This window comes from Apodemus sylvaticus, chromosome 1, assembly GCF_947179515.1.
Source record: "Apodemus sylvaticus chromosome 1, mApoSyl1.1, whole genome shotgun sequence".
In the NCBI taxonomy this organism is placed as follows: Eukaryota; Metazoa; Chordata; class Mammalia; order Rodentia; family Muridae; genus Apodemus; species Apodemus sylvaticus.
This window is the reverse complement of record NC_067472.1, coordinates 95,006,861-95,033,102: the sequence shown is the minus strand read 5'-3', so window position 1 is coordinate 95,033,102 and position 26,242 is coordinate 95,006,861. Positions and strand designations below refer to the sequence as shown.

Below are 26,242 nucleotides of genomic sequence, written 5' to 3'. Positions count from 1 at the left end.
CAAAAGTTAATGACCCTCTACCACCCAAGAGGGCATGCATGGGTAGCCGGCATGTCACAGTGACCCCTCTGGTCCTGGCCATGGCCAGTTTGGCGTATTCATTTTCAATAAATGGCCTTTCCAGTGCTTGTAGTCTCCTCTGCATATTGACATTTTGTTTAGCTTCAGTCACCCATGTGCTCACATTTTCTGAGCAAACATTGAGGGAAGAGAACTAGAATTTTCCAAAGCAAGATGACCAACCATTTATTTGTAAGCCAGGTGTGAAGTCATACTGCCACCTTGGCCAGCAGCCTCCCAGCCCAGCCTCCCAGCCCAGCCTCCTAGTCCAGCCTCCCACCCCAGCCTCCCAGGGTTTTGATTTTCAAATTCCATACAATAGCTTTTAGACTTTCAGCTCCCTCAAGTGCAGCCTCTGTCTCCTGGTGACATAAGCCTGACAAACAGCATGACAGAGACCCTGCCCCTCCCACACTCCCACACTGTGGTCACCATATCACAGCCCTTGCTGTGATTATCAAGTGTGACAACCCTTTCCTGTGGCTCTTTCTTTGGACTCAAGGAACACACTGTAGCCCTAAAATAGATCATTAGAAGATTTAAAAAAAACAAAAAAACAAGTGAAACAAAACAAAACCAAAAAACCCACTGATAGGGAGAACTCTGAACAAGCAGCTCTCCCAGAGGCCTGATGGGAAGCTACGCATGGACAAAACCCAACATCCATTCTTCACCCAGGCTCAGGTATCCCACCACTTGCTCAGAGGCAATGTCTCTCCCCTCTCCCCTCTCCCTTCTCCCCTTTCCCTTCTTCCCTCTCCTCTAGATATCCCCACAGACCCAAATCCTGAGCCTGCAGCACCTTGATTACCAGGGAACCAGTCCTCCTGAAGTTTGTGCTAACCTTTATAGACTGGCCTGTGAGTGATTTGTAACTGCCTGCTTTCTAAAAGGGCTTCCAGCCAGATATCAATAAAAATACTCAGAGGCTCAGAGAATTAAAAGTAACAGCTGGCCAGGCAGTGGTGGTGCATGCCTGTAATCCTAGCACTCTGGGAGGCAGAGGCAGGCGAATTTCTGAGTTTGAGGCAAGCCTAGTCTACAGAGTGAGTTCCAGAACAGCCAGGACTACACAGAGAAACCCTGTCTCAAAAAAACCAAATCCAAAAAAAAAAAAAAAACCCCAAAAAAGTAACAGCTGACAAAGGAAGCAGGGGCAAGGGAGACCCTGAGCTGCAGGGGGATGGCTCAGAGCCCCAGGAGCCCCAGGGGAATTTCTAGGCTCAGAAGAAGCAAGAACATCAAAAGTGTCACAGAGCAGAGAGCGGAGAGCAGTTAGCTAACCCCAAACGGACCCTGCTCTCTAATGGGAGCAAAGTGGGAGGGAGATTCCGTAATTCAGGACCTTTCAACTTCATGCAGAGAGGGACTCCATGTACATGTATGTTGTATGTCATCATGCTCTTTACACAATAGGATTTGAAGTGGCCTTTGCTTTGCTTTCTTTTTTTAATTTTAAAGTTATTATTATTATTATTATTATTATTATTATTATTATTATTATTATAGTGGGGAGGGGCTTTGTGTAAAGGTCAAAGGACAACTTTGTGGGATCTGTTGTCACCCATGTTCTGCACTTTGCCATGTTGCTCCATGCTTCTCCTCCTTTGTTTTTAGGGCTTGGGAGGTGGCTCCATAGGTAAAAAGGGTTTGCTGTGTGAACATGAATATCTGAGTTGGGTAAAGGTGTTGGCTAAGTGAGCATTTATCTGAGTGTGGAGTCACACACACACACACACCACCACCACCACCACCACCACCACCACCACCATTTTGTTGTCATTTGTTTGTTTGTTTTAGGGCATGATCACATCTGTAACCAAAGCCCTGAAGGGTGGAGACAAGTGTGTCACTGGGTTTGCTGGCGAGCAAAGCAACAGTGAGACCCTGTCTCAAGGGAATAAGGGTGAGAGTGATGGAGGAAGACGCTCAACACCTTCTTCTGGTCTCCACTTAGGTGTATGGCATGCAGGCTACATACACTATACACACACTATACACACACTATACACACACTACACAACACACACATGCATGGTTTTTTTTTTAAAGGTTCATTTTATTTGTGTGTGTGTTGTGTCTGTATTTGTGTGTGTGTGTTGTTTGTGTGTGTGTATTTGTGTGTGTGTGCATGTGTTGTTTGTGTGTGTGTGACTCCATAGGCCAGAAAAGAGTGTTGAATTCCTTGGAGCTGTAGCTTTAGGCAGTTATAAGCTACCCAGTGTGGGTGCTGGAAACAGCCAAATTCTGTCTGGTCTTCTGTAAGAATAGCAAGCATTCTTTGCCCCTGAACTACTTTTCCAGTCCAAAAATTTATATATATTAAAGATTATATGTATTTTAAGATTTTATTTGTGAGGTGAATGCATATGTGTTTTAAAGATTCATTTGCATGTGCTTGTGTGTGTGTGTGTGTGTGTGTGTGATCTTAAGTAACAGGCATTTATCTCTTTACACTATAGGGCTGGAAGTCCAAGATCAAACTGTCTGGTTTGGCGCTAATGGTATCTCCTGGCTTTGAGGTAGCTCTGTTTCTACTGTGTCCTCACATGGCGTTGGGGATTGGAGAGGGAGTGAGGAGCCGAGGGAGAGGCTCTACAAAACAGGAAAACTATTTTCAAAAGGGATATTTGATAAGAGTCTAATATCTAGGATAAAGAATTATTATTTCTCAATAATAAAAAGAACACAATTTTTAAATGGGCGGAATTTTTGAATAGTCATCTCTCTAGCGAATACATATAAATGAGCAGCTAAGACCGAGATCCCGGAAGATGGCTCAGTGGATAAAACGTGCTTGCTATGTGAGCATGAATATCTGAGTTTGGAATCCCAGCACACACATTTTTAAAAAGCATACATTTTGACCATCTGCAAAAACATTAAAAGTCAAGATGCTCAACCAGCAAGGAAATAGAACTCAGAACAACAACACAATATCGACCCACTCAACAAGAGCCAAGTACTAATGACGTCATGGCTCTTGGAGGAGAGAACCTACAAGCACCACTTCACTCACCAAGCACCATGCCTAACTGCTTTATATGTACTTGTCCTTGTGCCCGCAGCTCAGCGTGGTCCTCAACCCTCATCAAGGGAGCTTCTCTTTGCAAAAGAGACCATTACAGGAAACCACAACCAATCAAAATGTAGAGTTATAGAGCCCATCCCATAGTACAAAACAACTGCACCTAAGGCTCTTGGGACATTGTGGAAGAGGAGGTAGAAAGGTTTTAAGAATCAGAGGAACAGGGAGTTTGTTGTGAGACTGTGTCTCCTAGCAATGGCAGAAACCACACCTATAGAGATTCACCAACATGGCTGCCTAAACATAAACAAGGAAGACACCAATAGATATGCCAAAGTGGAAGTGATCATGAGGCCTTGGCCCTACAGGCAACTAAGGAATGCTGAGAGGGAAAAAGTCTTCTCCAGGGAAGAAAACACCTATTAGTTATCCAATACCAAATGGTAAGCCATTAAAATATATATATCATAGATGTAAAAGAACATTCCATAGAATTAGAAGATGGTATGTATGTATCTAGGAATGTGTGTGTGTGTGTGTGTGTGTGACAATTCATGGTGTGTATAAATGATAACAGTTAATGAGAAAAGACGTCATGGGTTTAAAATATCAAGGAAGGATATATGGGAGAGTTTGGAAGGAGAAATGGGATGAGAGAAATAGCATAAGTATAATCTCAATTAAAAAACAATTTAAACATAGTGGAGCATATATCCTTATTACATGCTAGGGAATCTTCTGGGTATATGCCCAGGAGTGGTATAGTGGGAGTCCTCTGGTAGTATCATGCCCAGTTTTCTGAGGAACCACCAGACTGATTTCCAGAGTAGTTGTACCAGCTTGCAACCTACCAGCTGTGGAGGAGTGCTCCTCTTTCTCCACATCCTTGCCAGCACCTGTTTTCTCCTGAGATTTTGATCTTAGCCATTCTGATTGGTGTGGGGTGGAATCTCAGAATTGGTTTGATTTGCATTTCCTTGATGACTAAGGATGTTGAACATTTCTTTAGGTGCTTCTCCGCCATTTGATATTCCTCAGGTGGAAATTCTTTGTTTAGCTCTGTACCCCAATTTTTTTTGTTTTTTTTCAAGACAGGGTTTCTCTGTATAGCCCTGGCTGTCCTAGAACTCACTCTGTAGACCAGGCTGGCACATCGTATGCACTTACCATAAGCAGATATTAACCCAGAAGCTCGGAATACCCAAGAAACAATTCACATATCAAATGATGTCCAAGAAGAAGGAAGGAGAGTCCCCTGGTCCTGGAAAGGCTCAGTGCAGCAGTGTAGGGAAATACCAGGATAGAGAAGCGGGGAGAGGTTGATTAGGGAACAGGGGGAAGGAAGAAGGCTTATGGGACTTTTGGGGAGGGGGAATCCAGGAAAGGGGAAACCATTTGAAATGTAAATAAATAATATATCGAATAAAAAATAAAATTAAAAAAAAACAATTTAAAGAATACAGTGGTAGTTCAAACCCATTATAGTGGCAAAAAACACAGAGCCAGATAACAAATTTGATGAGGATATAAAAAAAATTAGAGCACATATACTGTTAATAGAAACAGTAAATGGTGAGAAGCTTTGGCAGTTCTTCTGAAAGTTAAACAGAACCACACTGATCCACCAGTTCTACTCCTTGAATTTACCCAGGAGAAAAGGGAACAAATGTCTATACAAAACACATGCGCAATGTCCACAGCAGCCTCTCCTGCAATCATGAAAGGGTGGACACACACTATATATTCATTATGTAATCAACGGCTGAACAAAAGATGGTGTAACGGTACAACAGAATGCTGCTCAGGCTAAAACAAGTACATGCTAGACTATGCATCTGAAGTGAGGTGAGGCAGGGCAGGGGGTAGAGAGATGTCTCAGTAGTTAAGAGCATATACTGCTCTTGCAAAGGACCTGAGTTGATTGCCATCACCCATATCAGACAGCTTGCAACCACCTGTAACTGCAGCTTCAGGTGGATCCAGCTCCCTCTCCTGGCCTCCACTGGTACTGCACTCATGTGCACGTACCCACTCCCACATTCATGCATAACTAAAAATAATAAAAATAGTAGCTTGAATACTAAGTGAGGTAACCCAGTCTCAAAAGATCAATCATGGTATGCACTCATTAATAAGTGCATATTAGCCTAGAATTTTGGAATACCCAAAACCTAATCCACACATCAAATGAGGTACAAGAAGAATGGAGGAGTGGCCCCTGGTTCGGGAAAGACTCAGTGTAGCAGTATAGGGCAAAACCAAAACAGGGAAGTAGGAAGGGGTGGATGGGAGAACAGGGGGAGGGAAGGGGGCTTGTGTGACTTTCGGGGAGTGGGGGCCAGAAAAGGGAAAATTATTTGAAATGTAAATAAAAATTATATCGAATAAAAAAAATTAAAAAAAAAAAATAGTAGCTTGGGCTTCATGTGGGAGTCCTAACAGCAGAATCAGGGGCTATCTCTGACTCTGTTGCCTGTCTTTTAAGACTCATTCCCATTACTGAGCTGCCTTATCTAGCCTCAGTAGGAGAAGGTGCTCTAGTCTAACTGAAACTTGATATGCCACGGCTAGTTGATATCCATGGGAGGCCTCCAATCCTCTGAAGAGAAAGAGAGAAGTGGATGAGGTGAACAGAGGTGGGGGATAGGACTGGGAGGAGATGATGGAGGGGAAACTGTGGCCAAGATGTAATGTTAATTAATTAATTATTTTAATTAATTAATAATTAAAATAAAAAATAACAAACAAAAAGATGAAACATTCAAAGCATTATGCTAAATGAAAGAAAGCTGTCACAGAGGACACATTGTATGACTTCATTCATACAGAATTTCAGAATAGGAGGTAAGCTGTGGCTGCTTAGGCCAGGGGAATAGAAGCAATGAGGAGTGGCTGTTAACCAGAAGACAGGTTCTTGAGGCTGATGAACTGACTACAGGGGGCTGGAGAGAAGGCTCAATAGTCAAGAGCACTGACTGATCTTCCAGAGGCCCTGAGTTCAATTCCCCACAACCACATGGTGACTCACAACCATCTGTAATGGGATTCGGTGCCCTCTTCTGGTGTGTCTGAAGGCAGCTACAGTGTACTCACATACATTAAATAAATAAATAAAATGTTTAAAGAAAGATGACTACATAACTGCATTAAAAACCAAGTGTAGTCACTGAATCAATGAGTTATATGGTGCATGGATTGTGTTTTAATAAAGCTGGTTTAAAACTTGAGAGAGAGAGTATGCAAGCTGGCCCTGTATTTTTACTTCTGTGAGAAGTTTCCTCAAACATCAAAGATGTGGACTGGGGCCAAAGTTCAGTGAGAGTGTTTGCCTGCCACGGGCGGGTACTGAATTCACCCCCAGCACTGCAGAACCAAACCAACACATAAAGACAGAAGACATCAAGTGAGATTGGCTCTAAATCCTTAAGTGTACGTAACACAAGGAAAACAGGTGATAGAAGAGATGGAATTCTCTGATGGGGTCAGGTTGGAAGATGTGAAGGGAGAGACAAGAAAGACCCTGAAAGAAAAGGAAAGAAGAGACAGGACTTATCAAAGCTACTGAAGACGGGTAAATACAGGCAGGGCAAGAGCAAGTTGGGTTGCCACAGTCTAGACAAGATCACAGGTGCATTCTCAAACATACATGTGCACACGCACACATACACACATAACACAAGTGCACTGATACACATGCACTCACATGAATGCACACACACATGCACACATAATACACACACACCCTCACTTATACATACACACACACTCTCACTCAAGCGCACACATGCATGCACACACTCATGCACACAAATGCACACATACACATATGTGTGCACTCACAAATGCACACACATACACATGCATGCATACACACACACACACACACACACACACACTCGCAGTTACTCATACACACACACATCAGTTTCAAATAGGACTTTGGGGGGCAGTGGCAGGGTATATACAGTTTGGGATAAATTTGGAATTCCATTGGCAAAGGCATTCACAAAGATGCGCTTTATGAGCACAGCACAAATGGAGACTATGTCTTGTAGTTCGCTTCTTGAAAAACAGAGATAAGATTTACTCTGCAGTCAGAGATTCCCAGACCTGTTTGGTCTTCATCAGTAGGGAGAGACTTAGGGAAACAGGACTGTGAGCTATTCTGAGCTCATGAGGCCATTCCTCTGGGATTTCAGCTGAGAACTTCCCAGAGATGTTCTCACCACCTCCCTGTCCACCCCCTCCCAGTGTGTCCATCACAATGAGGCTGTGCATACATCACCTGTTACACTGACTCCTCACTTAAGGCTCTCCTGATGCTGATGGATATGTAGGGGAAAAGTTAAACTCAGCAGGAAGGGTAGCTGTGCTCTCCACACTGTGTTAGCTTCCTCACAACTCAGCCCAGAGAGAAGGCCAGAGAAGTTTCTGGATGTTTTTGTTCTGATCTTCTTCTTCCTGTAAACTCTAGGCTAAGCCAGAACCCAAGCTGCCCAGTGTGCCTGAAGTGGCATTGCTATTTCCCAAGATGGCAGACTGGAGAAGTTAGCGCTGAGTGTTTCCAGTGCTGGGTACCACAGAGAAACAGGAAGCAGTCTTGAGAGGAAGGGCATAGTCAAGGGCCTGCGGATTCCAGTCGTGGTACACCAGTGCTGGGTGGAGAGCAGCCTCCTTCAGGGCTCCCTAAATGTCCACCATTTAAAGCAGCAGTAAACTAATGTGCTTCTGTCTCCAAAAATAGTCCTCAGAGCATCTAAAATTGCCTTCCATCCTTAGCCGGGCCAGGCCCTCAGGGAATGATGTCGCTATTTCTAAAACATCCCCGTTTTCCCAGCATGCCTTTGTCAGATCCTAACTTCCATCCCAGCTGCCCTAGGCTCTCCTGGTTCATTCCCCTTCTGCCTGGTCTCTGCCCTGCACTGGCCGAGCTGCCTCCCAAGTAGGAAATTCCCAAGTCGTGCCTTCCGCTTGCTGTTGCTGAACTGGGGACCTTTAACCTGGCACGTGGCTTAGGAGAGCAGAAACACCCGCCTGGGAAACGCCTAGCACTTTGGACACACAGACAAGAGGAATTCAAGGCCAGCCTTGGCTACATAAGGAGTCTGAGGCCAGCCTGAGCTCCATGAGACTCTTAATAAAAATGATGATAATGATAATAATAGCAGTAGTGATGACAATGAAATAAATTTCCCGTGGAGAAGTGCTGTGGGGGGTTCTCTGTCTCTTAATTCCTAAGAATGGATCAAGAGTGAAACTACATTCCCTCAGGGGTTGAACTGCTCTAAGATATATATATATTCTGGGAGTTTGGAGAGAGCTCTAACTTGCCTTCTAATGTGATTTTGTATCATTTTGAAGCTCCTCTGTGTTATACCATTTATCAGACCCTCATTTCTTTCTATAGCTGACTAATATTCCATTGTATAGCTGTCTCATATTTTGTTTATCCATTTATCTGTTTGTAGACATGCAGAATATTTCTGCCTTTCAGCTATTGGAAATAGCACTGCGATAAATATTACTATACCCACTTTTTTTTGGAACATCTATTCAGATGTTTTATATAAATGCCTAAAAGTCACGTTACTAAATCTCATTACCTCTCATCCTCACCAACACACGTAGTCTTTGTTTAGATGATGGCATGAGATGAGAGGCCAAGGTTCCTTAGTGGAATTTCATCTGTTTCCCTGTCCTTATAGCTCCTTCACGGGGACTGTGTTAATCTCTTTCTTTGTTTGGAACCTTTCCATTGTGCACGCAATTTCCTGTCTAGTGCTGAATATATGCATACAATAATAGTGCCAGGCAGATACTGTTAGGTCTGCCCAAAGACGCAGAAGGGACTTAGCAATGAGGGTCCAGCCAAGACTAATACTCTAATGCGGCCCTTTCTACACCAACCCAGGGCCCTCCAGTCATCTGTCTCTCTGTCCAAGGTCATTTTGAAGTAGTTGCCTTTCTGAAATCGGTTCTGAAATTGGATCACCATTGTTTAGATACAGCCCCTGCTGGGTGATGGGTTAGGCCTGGCCAGGCTTCTATAAACAGTGCCACAAAACTAAAATTTTTAAATTTTATTTTGCAGTGCTGAGATGGACTCGGGGACCCTGGACATGCTGGGCAAGTGATCTGCCTCCAATCTATATCCCTGGCACATTTACAACTTTTTAATTTTAAGCCTCACTAAGTTGCCCAGGCTAGCCCTGGATTCACAATTCTCCTGCCTCAGCATCTCCAACAGCTAAGGTTACAGCTTACATCACTAGGCCTGTATGGCATCTCATCTCTAATCTTTCTCCTGGGGCAGATTCTGCCCATTCCCTGTGAATGGCGTGCGCCCTTCCTGGGTATTCCATCACTGTCTAGAATCCTAGCTGGGTGGGCTCTTCTCTTCTTTCAACCAAAGTGACTCTAATGCAGCCCACAGCTCAGCCAAAGCTCTATGGATTTCCTCCTTGGCCCTTTGCTGATCACAGGAGTGCCCTCTCCCTTCTCAAGGACTAAGGAATCCTAGAGCCCTCCAAACCAAAGTGATCGAGCCATGCTGACCTGTGTACTGGATGCTTCCAGCCCTAGCGTTTCACATCCACATGGGAACAGGAGATAACAAAAAATAAGACAGGCAAGACATGACAGGACACAGTGCCTGTTCACAGGCGGCCTGCCACCGGCCTTGAGACATGCAAGCTTCCAATGAGCAGATGCCATTTCAAACAAGGAGGCCGGGGCTCCGTGAAGTACCATGATGCTTCCAGAGTCACAGGTGATGGGAGCCTACGGGGGACCACAAGCCCTCGGAGCCCGCTTTCCCTATTCACACCCACCATCTGCCTTCATTGCTGGTTCTGCAAGAGCTGAGGATCCTGCAGGTATTTGGTGATCTACCCACATCCATTCAGACACAAACACCAGGCCAGCCGTTCCTGAGCACGTCTAAGTGAAGGTAAGAGCTCTGAAAAGCAAGAGCTCACACGCCACTCCATCTGGGGACTTGGCACATGACAGGCTTCGGCTCTGTGTGGCATCTCCAAGCACTTAGGGCACAAAGGCACAAGGTTAATCTCCAGACCAGGATGGCAGAATGCAGTGTCTTCCAGCCTTATTTGGTCAAGCCATTTTTTTCTAGGCCAAGTGTCCCCTGTAAAACATAAGTCTAGGGTGCTGTAAGGCCTTTTGGATTAGACAGTATCTGGAGGTGGGAGAGGAGGGTGCCTGTAAGAATAGTAACTTAGGGTTGTAACTAGGTCTGTGTCACCCCTGGGCTGAGGGCTGGCTTCCTGTAGAGATGGCTCCAGAACACAGGAGCCTTAGAAGGAAACCTGGAGCAGTAGCCCAGAAGAGGATTAAGGATCCTTTGTCTCACTTGTCCCTGGGGGATGGTGCAGAGAAGGGTGCACAGGGTCATCCAGGAATGTTGACATTTGCAGGACTTTGAATGCTGGATAAACTGTCCATATTGCATGGTGTGTGTATGCATGTGTGCATGTGTATATGAAGGCCAGATGTCAGGAGGCATTCACCTTGCTTTTTGAATTTGTTTGAGACAGGGTCTCTTGGTGGGACTAACCAAGTAGGCCTAGGTTGGCTATCCAACGAGGCCAAAGGATTTACCTGTCTCCCCTCCTGGTGCTGGGGTTACAACCATATACTGCTACATGTAGCTTTGTGTAGGTTCTAGAGATCCAACTTAGATCCCCGTGTTCATGAAGCAAACACTTTACTGACTGACCATCTCCTGAGAGTCTATACTGGACTTGCTAAGGTTTGAGAGAAACTGTGTATCCATGGAATCCAGCCATTCTCAGTGTGCCATGGGACAAATTTATAGACTGTGACTAGGGCCTGGTGAAGGTTCAGACTGTGAAGTTGTGCATGTGTGGCAGCCCTCAGGATTCTACAGCTGTCCCTCAAGCCCAGGTGGTGCTGGCACCACAGTCTCCAGATGTATTCAAGGTAACCAGGTAACATGGACAGCAGCAACTTAATCAGAAAAAGAGGGACCAGGGCCAGGAACCCACAAAAGTGCTTAAATTCCAAAATCAGAAGGAAAAAAATGGACTTTTGGGTCAAAATGTGTTTCAGTAGATATGTTTATCTTCCCACCAGCCTAGAAAATAACACTTTAAGTTTGGGTTTATTATTTAGTCTCTTTAGCTGAGGATGACCTTAGTGTCCTGAACCTCTTTCTTCACCTCTTGAATGCTGGGATTCCAGATGTGAGCCATCACTCCCTGTTTTATGGGATGGAACACAGGGCTCTGTACATTCTAAGCAAATATTCAACCAACTGAGCTACATTCCTAGTCTGTAAATATTTTCCTGAAGGAGGAAAAGACTCGTGAAGACAAAAGTTCTTGGGGTCTACAAGATACTAATGAGGCCTGGGGACAGGGCAGGTGGCAGTGAGCTTGGTTATGCTACCTGATCATGGCTAAAAATGAGCTCTGGAGAACCCCTGACAAGCCACACAGGTACAGGTTCTGTGGTCATCAGGAGAATACAGGACAGCATCAAAGCGAGTGCTGTGTGGGTGGGCGTTGGCTGCAAGTCTCCTGGATCTTACTGAGTTTGACAATTCTCTTCCCCTTTGGGAACTTGGAAGGTGTGCCCAAGCTCTGCTAGACTCCTCCCAATTCTGATGTCTGCAAAGTCCACCCCTTCCTAGGAACTGAACTCTAGAGTCTATGAGTATTCTCCTGCTCCCAAAGCCAGACAGCCTGGAACAACTGAAGCCACAGCATGAGGAAAGGGCCCAGGCTATCACAGCTCTGTGAAGGATGAAAACAAGACCATCAGCTCTGACCTGAGAGGCGAATGTCTAAACCGGAGCATGAATCAAGCTTCTTGTTAACAAAATGATGGGAAACAGGCATTCCTCCAACAGTAAATGTTTCCTTAAGCACAGACCGATGCCAGCCCAGCTGTCCCCAGGGGCACTGCAGGGCTTTTCAGAGAGTGAGCCATAACAGCTGGCTCTTCACCACACCTGCAAGGCCCCTCCTTGTCACCCACACAGTATCTGTCACAATTATTGCCTGGGAATGGCCTTAATCATGCAGCTGTCGGGTAGATCCCTAGGTCTTGCAGAATAAACAGTTTATGATGAGGAATCGAGACCCTGGAAAAAACGAGACAGTTTGCCCATGGGCACAGCTTGAACCAGGCTCAGAAGCAGGGATCGACCCTTGTATGTTAGCTCCCTTTCTTCTCAGGACAAGGCACACCAGGAGTGAGTATTGAACAACCTTCACTGTCTTCAGACCTACGAGTGTCCTCTCATCTAGTCAGGCTCTGCCTGCATGGGCCCATGAAAACCCTGCCACAATACTCCCTTCCTTATACATCACTGGAAACTCACAATGAGCAGGATCTTTTTTTATTGCTTCTTACTATGGGTCTGAGTATCTTGTCAGTATGTATGTGTACCATATGTGCACAGTGCCCATAAAGACCAGAAGAGCAGTTGGATCCCCTGGAACTGGAATTACAAAAGGTTGTGAGTTGTCATTAGAGTGGGGGGGGTAAAAAAAAACATCGCTTTTTCGAGAGCAGTAAATGCTCTTAACCCCTGAGCCATCTCTGCAGCCCCTGGGCTAACCTTTTTGACATCTTACTAACTCAACCTATACTTCCCTCCCAGCCTGGTCAACTCCCAAGTGTGAGTTCCACCTCCCCTTGCTCTTGTTATCTATTGTTTTTGCTCTCTCTGACAAGGTCTTACTTTGGAGTTGGTTTGGAAATCACTATGTAGCCCAGGCTGGACTCAAATTCATAGAGATCTGCCTGCCTCTGCCTCCCAACTTCTGGGATTAGAATTTCTATCCCTCCACGTGCTGTGTGCACTTGGCAACCAAGGACGATGTGGCATTGGCACTGATACTTTCTACCTATGTGATCCTGGCTCAATTTTCTTAAAAAGGAGGGAGATAACAGTATTAACTACCTCACAGAGCAACAAAAATATGAAATAATATAGATAATGCACCAGACACAGTAATAATAAGTAATAACAATAACTGATGTTGTTGTGCATAGATATAGATATAGATAATGCACCAGACACAGTAATAACAAGTAATAACAATAACTGATGTTGTTGTTCATGTCAACACACACACACACACACATACACACACACACACACACACACACCACATCACCATTGACTTCAGCAAATGGATTCTTCCTCTCTGAACTCTGAAAAGGTACTTTGTGTGTATAAGTGACTTTGGTGTCTTCCAAACTGTAGAAATGCTGATCTAAGGACAATTTGCCAAGCACCTCTGGGTCTAAGATATGAAATCCTTGAAACCCAACACTTCCCATGCCTGTTTTCCTCTGCTGGCCCATCAGAACTAAAAAATAATCTGCCCCTGAGTCAGGGAAAGTCCTAGTCCAAACCTGTGTTGTACATGTTGCCCATACAGGGCCAAGAGCAAGGGAGCAAGGCTGCTGTGCAGTGGACAAGGGTCAAACTCCCACATACGATGAATACCGTTCTCCGGGTGTGCTCAGGGCTCTGGAGGCTTAGCAACGGGACAGAAAGGCCACCCCACACTAGAAAGGCCACCCCAAGTTAACAAGTCAAAGCTTCTTTTGAAGACACTGTTGATTTTAGCAGTTTCCCCTTCTTGAGGAAACCCTGCATATAAGACAGCGGGTCTCAACCTTCCTAATGCTGTGACCCTTTAATACAGTTCCTCATGTGGTGACCACCAACCATAAAATTATTTTGTTGCTACTTCAGAACTGTAATTTTGCTACTGTTATACATAGCAATGTAAATATCTGATATCTAATATATAAACCCTATGAAAGGGTGTTCAACCCCCCAAGGGATCAGGACCCACAGCTGAGAACCACTGATATAACCATAACCACATTCTGTTCCTTGACCACTGACTACCACTGCTGATGTGACACTGGGTCATTCAAGATCTTTCTTCTGAAAACTTAGAGACTAGGAATCACGAGAACCTGGGCAGGCTGGGCCTGTGTCCCAGAGCAGTGGCCCTCATTGTGCAGTTGGCCCACCTATGAAATATGAGACATACCAGGTCTATGGGTCAAGTACATGCAGGCAATCCCATCATTTGGGTAGTTAGGCAAAAGGATCATGAGTTCAAGGCCAGCCTGGGCAACATAACAAGATCTTGTCTCTAAAATAAGTAAAACAAACAAACAAACAAACAAAATAGCCCAACAGAACATAGGGCAAAAACTTGGAAACTGTTTTCTATTTTTATTTTTAAAATAGAAACCAATAAATTTCCTTAATATTTCATAGCTATTTCCCAGTAGTGGCATCATGTGTCCATATATCGAAAGGTCACTGTCATGGCAATGTCTATCTTGGTGATAATTGTTCATTGTCAACTTGATTGGGTTCAGAAACACCTAGGGAATTGCTGAGGCCCACCCCTGGGTATGTCTGTGAGGACATTTCCAGAAAGATGATCTACTCCAAATATGGGCATGCCCTATGGGCTGGGTCCTGGACTGAAGACAAGGGAGAAAGGAGAGAGCCAACTCAGCACCAGACTCCTCCTTCCCATGCTTCCTGATATGCCCAGTGAGCAAGCAACTCACCCTGCCACCATTTCAAGCTGCTCTGGTGGCCATGTTTTCCAACAGGATGGATTATATCCTATCTGAGGATCTGAACTCAAATCCTCACACTTTAATCGAAAGTGCTTTACCTGAGCCCTTTCCTCAGGCCTTCCTAATCATGGTGATTTAAAAGAGGACTTTACACATGCAATAGTTTAGATAAATACCCCGTTTCCTCTTCATAGTGACCTTTGTGTAGTACTACTGATAAAATTACAGGATGAAGAGGGAGGACAGAGAGAGAGAGAGAGAGAGAGAGAGAGAGAGAGAGAGAGAGAGAGAGAGAGATCAGGCCTTTTGCCTAAGGGCACAAAGCAACCTGTAGAGCTGGGTTTTGTTCTCAGTTTGCTTGTTACTTCTGACTGGCTCTGTTGAGCCTCTGGAAACTTCTACTGTTTAGTGTGTCAGCAAATGACTATGGCCTGTGTGTCCCTCTAAAAGGGAGGCCACTCTAGGAACTGCATCACACACACACACACACACACACACACACACACACGCACATACACACACACACACACACACACACACTACAGGTCGTGAGCAGTGTGCACAGTCATCCCTCACACCACTGAATTCCCCCAACACTCTCAGCACTGTTGCCCATTGCTCCACAACCTATTGGATAACTGGGTCTTTGCACAAATCCTGATCAGTTTTGCTCTGCCTATACATTTATGTACTTAATATTCTTTCATTCATGATCAATGAACCGAGGTTGAAATCTGGGCTCTACCCCTCACTAAAATCATGTTGTCAGGTAAGTTCCTTGTCCTTCCCTCTCTGTGCCTCATCTGTATGCTGAAGAGCACAATGGCGGCTGCCTGGAAGGGCAGCCATGATAGCTTCATGAGCCACCTCTGTGAAGTGCTGACCATCACCCAGCACAGAGCAGGCATTTAGTGTGACAGCAGCCACTGGCACATTTATTTAAGAGGAAAACTATGTTCTATCTAACGTGATAAAAGTCAGCAGTTAACACAAATAGAGAGCTAAAAACACAATCAAACAGTTATCACATTCCAGCTATTGCCCACTAAAGGTTCTGCACCAAGACCTGCTCTCGATTTACCAAGAAGAGAGACAAGGAAGTGCATGAAAGCTACTGACGTCATGTTGGTCTCAAATGCTTCCCCATCTGCACAGGCCTGTCGCGGGTTTAGCAGTTCTCATTCCCAGACACTGGTCTTCAAATGCAGAATCCCTTCTTGGGTACAAAAGACCAAGAGGACCTAGAAATAGTTCTGTGTGATTGTCTACGTGTAAAGCTAGCCAGTGGCCCACCGGCAGACATCAGGCCACACAGGACATGTCCACCTCTGAGAAGTACAAATGCTGCAACCGTGGAACAGCAACCACGACGTGTGTGTGTGTCCCTCAGATAATCCTCTAAGGAAACCCACGTTGCAAACACCACTAACAGGAAGGCTGATTAAACATCCACAGCTAAACGTGACTCTGCATGGTGAATCCATTGCAAAACCATTGTGTTTGAAGAATTATTAACAACGCAGATAGAAGATCACAGTGGGATGTGCAGCTAAAATAATCAGACTACAAAGCCATTCAAGGTCTTATCTTTATAAAAATATAGAACAATATAAAGACTGTACAGGGCTGGGTTATAGCTCAGTTGATAGGCTGCTTGCCTAGTGTTCAAGTTTGCTTTCTGTTGCTGAGATAAAACCACGAACAAAAGCAACATGGGGAGAGAGAAGCCAAGGCGGGAACTCACGGCAAGAGCTCCATGCAGAAACCGCAGAGGAACGTTGCTTACTGGCTTGCTTCCTGCAGCTCGCTCAGTCACCGTTCCTATCTAGCCCAGGTCCACTCACTTGGATTCCACATCAATCATCAATTAAGAAAATTTTCCCTCCAGGGTCTGATAGAGGCAATCTCTCAGTTGAGATTCTTTCTTCCCAGGTAGTCTTAGGTTTGTGTCAAGTTGACAAAAATAACCATGACTCCCAGAACACACTAAGCCCTGAGTTTGATAAGCTGCAACACATGCACTGAGAGTAGTGGTGGGTATGGAGGTGTAACATCAGAAGTTCAAGGCCATCTTCAGCTACTCATTGAGTTTGAGGTCAGTCGGGCTACCTAAGACCTTGTTTCAGAAGAAAGAAAATGGTGGAGAGAAGGGTGGAGGGGAGTGTATAGATGTATCTCTCAAAACATGCCCAACCTCACATGATGTCAGAAGCTAAGCAGCGTCTGGCTTTGTTGGTACTTACATGATAAAGTAAGAAATCTACCATAATATTAGCAATACTTATCTCCGAATGATGAGATTCTAAAGTGGTTCTTCTCTTTATAATTATTTCTGGATTTATTTTTATACTCATTTCTATATTTCCCCAAAAAAGTTTAGTAGGAGCAAAAGGCTACTTTTACTATAGGAAAATAACTGAATTAAAATTATAAACAAAGGAAAAATAATAAGAAAGCAACCAGTGCTGATGGAGACCAGTTCCTTTTATAGTAACAGCTTAAATTATATTATTTAATCATGTTGTTATTGAAAAGACATTTGGTTGAGTTCAACATTGTTGTGATGATTTCATACACAATGCATCGTGATCAAATTCATCCTCAGTACTCTCTCTTATTCCCACCCCAGGTGCCCCTCTTCCCCATTAGTCTTCTTCTTCTGTGCCTGTTTTCAGTTTTTATTTTTTGACTCCTTGAGTTAACTAAGGTTGCCTCTGTAAGCATGGGTAAGGATTACTTCATAGAGTATAGGCAATTTAATGTCTACTCCAATGAAGAAAATGTCACCAGGTTACCATTAACTGCCAACAGCTCCGCAGGGAGGGGTGGAGCTTCGTGAGTCCCTCCCTAATCCATGATGGAATGTAGAAGGGTCCAATCTTGTGCCCAAGCCCAGTCTTAACATACCTTTTTGCATTTGTCACTGGCTGGGGAAGCTTTTCTGCCACTTGCTTTTTATTTCCCCTAGAGAAGTTCGAGGCAGGGAAGGCAAGGTTTGCTCAAGGTCACAGTCCAAGGTCACAGGCAGGAGTTACCTCTACTCGGGTGCCAGGTCCAAAGGTTTATCATGTGAGATAGACCTGGACTCTCACCCGAAGGCCCAAATCCACAGTGCTGATGTGATGGCTACTTTTCCTCTCTCCTTGATTTCCCATTTGGATAGCAGCACTAAGTAACTACTCCCAGGACTTGAGTTACTAGTTACAGGCTGGGTGACTCCTACTGCAGAATTTGCCCAGTCCTAGAGGGAACCAGTCTGAGCTGGAACCCACCACTAGCAGCAGCAGCTGTGTACCTCTAAGCTACAGCCCCCTGAGTCTGAGCTGTAACATAACAACTGACTTGAAGAACAAACATACTGGGAACTAGGTCTGAGCATACAGTAGCAACTCAGTTAACGTCCTTTTCTCCTCTTTTCCTCTGCACTTTCTCTCCTCAGTTCTCCATCTCCTTCCCTGCTCTGACTCAGCTCCCCAAGGTGCAAGGGCAGTTATTATCTCTTTACCTGGACTCTGGGCATTAAACACTGTCAAACCACACTGAATGGCTGTCTAGTCCAGTGGCCCTGCGGGGGCTACTTGGTGAAAATAGTAGGGAGGGGTGTGGCCGGCACCTCCCCATGCAGGTCTTTTAAGCTTGACAGCAAGATTCTGGCCAGCAGAAGCAAGTGCTCAACAAACCTGAGTCCTTTCAACCAAGACAAATCTTAGACATATCACATCTGTTCATTCATCCAAAAATGATTTCATCTGAGCACTCAGTAGGCTCCCAGCGTCATCTGGGGCATGAGACGCACAGTGTGAACTGCTTTTACAGACCTCAGTCTTCTGCCTGGAGCCCATTAATCACATAAACAATCCACTTTCCTCCCACGGACTCCCAGAATGCTTTATCCCCAAACTAAGAGTCCAGGAGCCTACTGAGCAACTGGGAATCACTGGCTCTCAATGTACCTAAGATACTGGGTCACTCTGTGGAGCTAAACACCGTCTAGCCCAAGTGCCCACCTGTAAAGTTGTCCTACAGTGCTGTGGGGTCATGTGACACTTCATGTGACAGACTCGGATGTAGCATGAGGGTCTGTGCTCCTGCCACTATCCTCTCAGAAACAGGACCCAGCAGAGGTGAATGGGGCATGCGTGGGTGTGTGGGGGATGGGAGGTGTCAAGAGCAGAACCCCTAGAGATGGCCAACTGAGGTCAAACCAGCTCTGCGACTTCTCTGGGGCTCAGCAAACACATTTATGGGCCAGGTCTTGTTCACGCTTCCTTCCGAGAGGGTCATAAAGGGTACATGGGAATGGCTCGCCACCACACGTATGGAAGGAGACATGGGCTTGAGCACAAACAGCCTTCTCCAAAACACATGCCACTGAATTATGAACCAAATATAACAGTGACAACTGCATTATCCCTTAGCTGAACACCAGAGGCCACTATCAGAGGCGCTCACAGTTGTCAGGTGGGCCTTGCAGTCATGCTTTCAAATCCTAGCTCTGGCCCTTCTTGTGTGACGTAAGCAAGTCCTCAAATGAGGAGGAAGTGCACATGCCCCATTAGCGCTAGCTAGTGTGTGTCACCTCTTGTTGCGGGAGGGGCCCTTCCTCCCAAGGCCTGCCTCCTCCTACTCCGGCCTGGCAGCACTGGCAGCTCTCCCCCCCTCCGTGCAGAATGCAGCCCAGCCAAGTGCAGGGCCGCCTGCCTTCTGTGCCACCCGAGAGCTGTCTGAAGAGTGTTACGGAGCAGCAGCTGTCACTTGTGGAGGCAGGAGCGCCAGCCAGGGCCCGGGGCCATGCTGCTGTTTATGCAGACGGACGAGGCCTCTCCAGCTTTTACAACTGTTTACTGTGCAGGAGGCAGCCGGGGCTGGGCTTCTCCTGAGCCTGCTGTGCTACCTTCTCTTTGAGGAAGCCAGCCTGAGTGCTGCTCCCTCGAGGAATAGCTCCCAACGACCTCGAGAGAGGTGCAGGCTAGGACGCAGGCACATACACACACACACACACACTCACAGCAAGACACACACACACACACACACACACACACACAGAGAGAGAGAGAGAGAGAGAGAGAGAGAGAGAGAGAGAAAGTGCTGCGAAAGAGGACACAGTTTGGCGGGACGGAGGACAGGTACAAAGAGGGAGATGAGGACAGAGATGAAAACAGGCTGTGACCAGAGCACAGGTCAGGAAGGTCAAGCATAGAAATGAACAATCAAAGATGAAGATGGTCGGACAAACAGGTTCACACACACAAACTTGAGAGAAAACAAAGAAGAGACACAGGAAGCAACAGGGAAGAAAGGCCACCCTGCCTGCCTCGCACAGGCGCAGCTCCACATTCCCTACTGCCACTGGAGCCTGCAGGAGAGCCAGGGGTGAGGGGCTTAGTGAGCAGTCACATCTTTACCCCAAACCGCGCACGGGCTTCCAACAGCAAGCAGAAGGGGCAGGCTTTAGTGAGGATCGAGGGTTTCACGTCTTATTTAAAACTTAAGACAGCAACAATAAAAAGACTCAGCTAAAATATCACCCAACCAGGCCACCTCCCCTGCAACTTAGAGTTAAGTGCCCCCATCCCAGCGCCCTGTACCTTTAAGGAGGAGAAGGCGCCTCTCTGCTTCCCTCGGGCTGAAGAGGCAGGTTATTCTAGGCAATAGCGATGACTTACCTAAAACTGAGTTATTCCCCTTTCCTCCCCGGCCAGCCTCTCTTCACTCTGGGGAGCTTTTACCATTTAAGGTCAATGTTACATCTGGCTCCAGAGCTCGGAGCTGAAGAGCTCTGGCTGCAGAGCCCCGCTGCCTGCCTCCTCCTCAGAGAGGGGCTGGATGAGGGGCTGGGACTGGGAACCAGTGTTCCACCAGGGCCCCCTGCAGCCTGGCTCTGGGCTGAAAGCAGGAGCAGCCTCCCAGCCAGTCTCAGAGTTCAAGGAAGGTTGGCTTGAATCGTAGCCCCTAACCCCGGGGCTTTTGCAGGGGCACCCGCATAGCCAATGGTCGTGGGTTGGGGGGCAGCTGAAGACGCTGGACTCTGTCCTTGCCAGAGGGGGTGAAGGGGACCTCTGCAGAGCAGCCTCCCACCAGAGTGTCCAGCGAGCATGTGAGCCCAGATAAGATCCTGGCTCAGTGCCAGGAGAAGCTGGGAATGTTTCCTGTCCCAGGGATTTGGAGGCGGAGGCTGCTCCCATCTTAAACCCTTGGGATTGCCAGAGAGAACAGGGGCATGGTGAAGGGGATTAACTAAGTCCAGGCCTGGCAGCAGCCCCAGGTCAATCCCAGCTCCTCCACTTAACAGTCCTGTAGCCTTAACATGGCAAGCCTCAGTCTATTCATCTCTGAAGTGGGACAATAGTGAAAACTCAGAACACTGTGGGTCAGGGTCTCATAGGTACTAGAAAGATACTGAAGAGTTTCCAACCCTGAATAACCTCAACTCAGGTGGGAAGGCTGCCTTTCTTCTGGAAGTCCACAGCCTGCCCATGCTTGGTCCTCACCGCCCTCAGATACAGTGCCCAAGGCTGGGATCACAACTACGTGTGTGTGTGTGTGTGTGTGTGTGTGTGTGTGTGTGTATGTGTGTGTACCTCTTAGTAAATGCCCACTATATTCCTACAGTGCATTCGATACTTTTCCTGAAAGCAAGTGTCTATCTCACAAGTGTCTTATCAAACAGAATCATGGCACCTTTCTTTTGAAAAGGAAATGGAGGCTCAAAGAAATAGATCAACTCTTCAGACGCTCTGCAGCCTGAGCGCCGGGGCCCTCAGAGATGTGAGCTGAGGTGGTTCCATCTACAACTACTTCCTCTTTACCACCTACCACCCTGTCCACCATGGCTCTAAACCCAGTGCTCACGGATGGCCTTGGCGAGTCTCTGAGCCAGCACTTGGTTGTGTTTCTCTTGGTAGTGGCCCAAAGTTTTCACCAGATTCTCAAAGTCACCAAGTGACTTTTAAAAAACTCACTTCAATTACAAGCATTTTATAAAACATCACTTAGTAACTGTGATGGAGCAAACTCTATAGAGGACACATCACTGACAAGGTTATAAGGCTCGTGCCCTTTGACCCAGTTCTACTTCTAGGAATTTATTTTATAAACAACGCCCACACTAGGGGAATGACAGATGAGCATGATTACTCATTGCAGCGTTGTTTATAAAAGCAAGGGGACTAGGAATGGCATAAATGTCCGCTATTGGGGGCCATAAAAGAAGCCGGCTGCAGCCATAACAGAGGACGGAGCTCTTGCTGTGGTGATGGGAAAAGCCACGAAGACAGTGGTTCTCAATCGATGGGTCTCAACCCCACTGGGTTTGCATTATCAGACATCTTGCATGTCATATATTTACATTACAATTCATAACAGTAGCAAAATTACAGTTATGAAGTAGCAGCGAAATAATTTTATGGTTGGAAGCCACCACAACATAAAGAACTGTACTGAAGGGTCACAACAATAGGAAGGTTGAAAACCTCTGCTCTAAGAGGAATTGGTACGTGGGAAGAGATCTGAAAGAACATCCTCTACCATGTGGGTGGGGACAAACCACTGTATCCACTGTGTCCTGATTGTGCATTTAAAGTCTTGGGCCACAGGAATAAGGTCACATGCTCACATTCAATTATAACAGTAATAATAAGGAATAAGGCAAAAAAAGCATTGCTCTAGACAGAGAATTAATTAGTCTTCCAGCACCATCTCCTCCAAGTGTCAGGAATGCTGGGAAGCTTCCAACTAATGGTTATTTGGGGAGGGGGGGGTGTTTTAACTTTTATTTTGGAATAATTATAGGCACACGGGAAGTTATAAAACCAGTAGAGAGCCCCAAACCCTCCTTCATCAGCTTCTCTCAGTGGTGGTGCTTATATCATATATTTCAAAACAGGAAAATGACATTGAGATGTTTCTGTTAACTAGATGCTCTTATCCCATGGTTATTATTAAAGTATAATCTTTTCATTCGTGCACTCAAGATGTTCATTGATACAAAAGGAGCAGTGGTTAAGAGCATCCACTGCTATGACAGAGGACTTCAACTCAGGTCCCAGCAAGCTCGCAGCAGTCTGTAACTCCAGGAGATCCAACAGCCCCTCTGACCTCCGAGAGCCCCCCTCCCACTCACATGCACAGACACATGCAAATGCACATAATTAAATAACAATTAAAGTTCTGCAGTGGTGGTATGCATCTTTAATTCCACGTGCACATGCCCACACATATGCATTCACAAAATAAAAATGAATTTAAAATTTTATTTTTTTTTTTACAGGTAGGTTGACCTCTGTGAATTCCAGGACAGCCTGGTCTGCAATACAAGTTCCAGGACAGCCAGGGTTTTTATATAGGGAAGCCCAGTCTCCAAGAGCAACGACAGCAGCAGCAAAAGCTTAAAAAGTGCTGATTGAATACCTCTGGTACGCTGACCCAGGACTGGCTAACAGAATGTGATAAGGACACCTGTGGTCTATCTGTGCCCTCTCTGTGACCCCTACAGTCATGTGACAGTAGCGTCACTGAGGCCTAGGATCCAGCAATGCACAAGGAGTGCTGACCACAGCTCTAAAAAAGGAACTGTGTCCCTTGCTGTCCTGGTCACGGAGCTTCACAGCTTGCCCGAAAGCTGACTTTTAATCCTTAAAAGAACATAAGCAATTACTCTGGCTATATTTATCCGTGTTCCTGGAGCCACACAGGGATCTGGCCTCACTCTACCAAAACCTCCAGCTCATCACTCATCCCATCAGCGACCATCATGTGTCCTCAGCACAAAAGCAATGGGCCAATAGAGGCAGACTGGCCCGCAGCTCAGGGAGGCTCTTGACTGGCCGTCTGACCCTTGGCCAGGGAAGAAGTTTTAAGGCCCAGGAAAGCAAAAGCTCATCCTGGGACAGAGGGACGCCAAGGGAGGAGACATGGCTTTCTGCCAAGAATGCAGCCAGCCCTGGGGTTGATTGCTGGACAGCTGCTCTGGGAGCCTGGCTTCCCTGCCCTGTTAACTTAGGGACTCCCAAAAGGCTCAGCACTTAGCAGGCCCTAAGTGAAGGGATGATGAGAGGCCAACTCAGCAGACATGGCAGCCAGCAGGTGTCATTCAGCTTAGGATCACAGGCACTGTGCCAGACACTTTGCATACAAGGTCTAATGCTGCCATCATTGCCCAGAACACACATCGAGGAGTTTCCCACCCCTGCGTCCTAAATGAAAACTCCACCGTGAAGAGCTGAGGGACCTTGCCACCATCTTGTCGTGTGCACACTCCATCTCTGTGACTCTAGTGTCCCCAAGTGACCAACCACAGACTGCAAATACAGACCCCAATCTTTGTCTCCCTCTGCCAAGATAAGAGTATCCCTTGCCGCCTATCATCCCAATAAAATGCTAACAGGGACTCCTTTAAAAGGAATGTGTAATTAGGCTAGAAGCGGAACCCACCCTAATCCTAGTGCTTGGGAGGCTGAGACAGGAGCATAGTGAGCCCAGGCAGCCTGAGCTTTGTAGAAAGATGCTGCCTCAAAAAAATAGGTAGATAGAAAGAGTAAATAAGGTAAAAGAGAGAAAAAGATAATAATAAATCTTATTCACAAAGATCCTGGGAGGGAGGGAACACGAATGGACATTTCCGGAGGCTTACAGGACAGTAACAGTGGAGGAGTGGTTGGTGCCTCACAGATCAGGGGACGGAGGCCGAGCAGTTCACCGCATACAGAGAAGGGTTTCTACAGTCAAGTCACTCATCCTGCTCTGAGACTCCTGAGAAGTTTAGGTGTGACAAGGATAGGCATAAGACTGCTGGAGAAGAGGAGACAGAAAGTTCTGCACAGAAGTGGCAGAAAAGAATGGATTCAGGTAACCTCTGTACAAGACTTAGATGAGGTCTTAGGCTAACATGAGCGAGAACAGTGAACTAGCTATTGAGTATATTTCTTTTTCATAGATGTTTGAGTTTATAAGTCAGAAAATGATTTGCATACACTTTAGCATGAACCAAATTAGCAAGCACAGAATGGCTAATGAGAGCCAAGTTTTTTGTTGTTAACTATGGAGAGAGAACAGAATAGTGTACTGTCCCAAAGTGGATGAGAGACACAGAAAGAGGATAGCTGGTGAATAAAGGCATAAATAGATATGTAGGTGTAAATATATATAGGTGCCCTTGACTTATGATGGAGTCCCATTCCAACACACTCAGTGTAAGCCAACAATAATGTTAGCTGGAAATTCATTTAATATACACAGCTCACTCAACATCATCACACAGCCTAGACTATTTGAAGCACTCTGCTCAGAATACACACTCATTAGCGAGTAGCCTATTTTATAAGAAATGTGAGATAATGTGTTGATAACCTGTATCTAAAACTAGAAATGATTTGGTTTAGAATCTCAGTTGTTTCCGGTGGGTTTATGTTGCTGAGTAGGACCTGCCATTCACTGCCGCCACCCAGCATATAGAAGAGTGTGTATTTCTAGGAACTTTTCAATTCAAAATTTTATTTCTACTCAACAACTTGTAATACTGAAAAATCACTGAGCTAAACCATTATAATCCAGGCACTGTCTCTGTCTCTGTCTCTGTCTCTCTCTGTCTCTGTCTCTGTCTCTCTCTCTGTCTCTCTCTCCATATATATATATATATATATATATATATATATATATATATATATATATGTAAATATATATAGGTGCCCTTGACTTATATATATGGAGAGAGAGAGATATGAGGATATATACATATGTACATATATACATATATACATATGTGTGTGCAGAAATCTTCATCTGTTTTCTAGCTCTGGCCACCGAGGAGACCTGCAATAAGGATGCTCCAGGAGCCATCAGCGTATTTTACACTCAATTTTTGGTTGTCAATACCATTCTCCAATAAAAAGGAACCGTTGTCTTTCTTTCTTTTCTTTCTTTTTTTCTCTCTCTCCCTCTCTTTCCCTCCCTCCCTCTTTTCCTTGTGTGTATGTGTGTGTGTATGTGTGTGTGTGTGTGTTGTACATGTGACGAGGGGCATGTGTGTGTGCATGTGCATGTACTTGTGCAGGGTAGAGGTTGAGGACAAGTGTCTTCCTTAGTCACCGTCTGCCTTACTTTTTGAGACAGTCTCCTACTGAACATGGAATTCAGTGAGTTGGCTCCACTGGCTGCTGGCAAGCCCTGGGGTACTACCGTCTCTGCCTCCCCATGTAGGATGCAGGCTCCAGCTGGTCACATCTGAGATAATGTGAGTGCGCTGGCTAGTGTTATGTCAGCTTGGCATAAGCCAGAGTCATTTGGGAAGACAGAAGCTTAACTGAGAAATGCTCCCACCAGACTGGCCTGTGCACAAGCCTATGGTTCTTCTTCTTTGTTTATTTGCTTTGGTTTTGTTTTTCTTTGTGTTGTTTTATTCTTTACATATGTTACACCCCAACTGTAGTTTCCGCTACTTCCACACTTCCCAGTACATCTCCCCTCTCCCCTAGATCCACTCCTCCTCCATTTCCCTTCATGAGAAGCAAGTTGGTAAGCAGCATCCCTCCATAGACAGCCTCTGCATCA

The 26,242-nt window shown here is 45.7% G+C and overlaps 1 protein-coding gene across 2 annotated transcripts in view; it reads right to left on the bottom strand.

Moving 5' to 3' along the window:
* Irag1 (inositol 1,4,5-triphosphate receptor associated 1) overlaps window positions 1–26,242 on the bottom strand; it is a 133,774-nt gene that overhangs the window by 93,037 nt on the left and 14,495 nt on the right. The window contains exon 1 of one of the 2 annotated variants that reach the window (XM_052201208.1): window positions 20,362–20,777. The exons of the other annotated variant lie outside the window; for it this stretch is intronic. The gene's annotated coding sequence lies outside the window, so the exon portion shown is untranslated. Of the gene's footprint in view, window positions 1–20,361; window positions 20,778–26,242 lie in introns of those variants that run through there. 2 annotated transcript variants of the gene reach the window in all.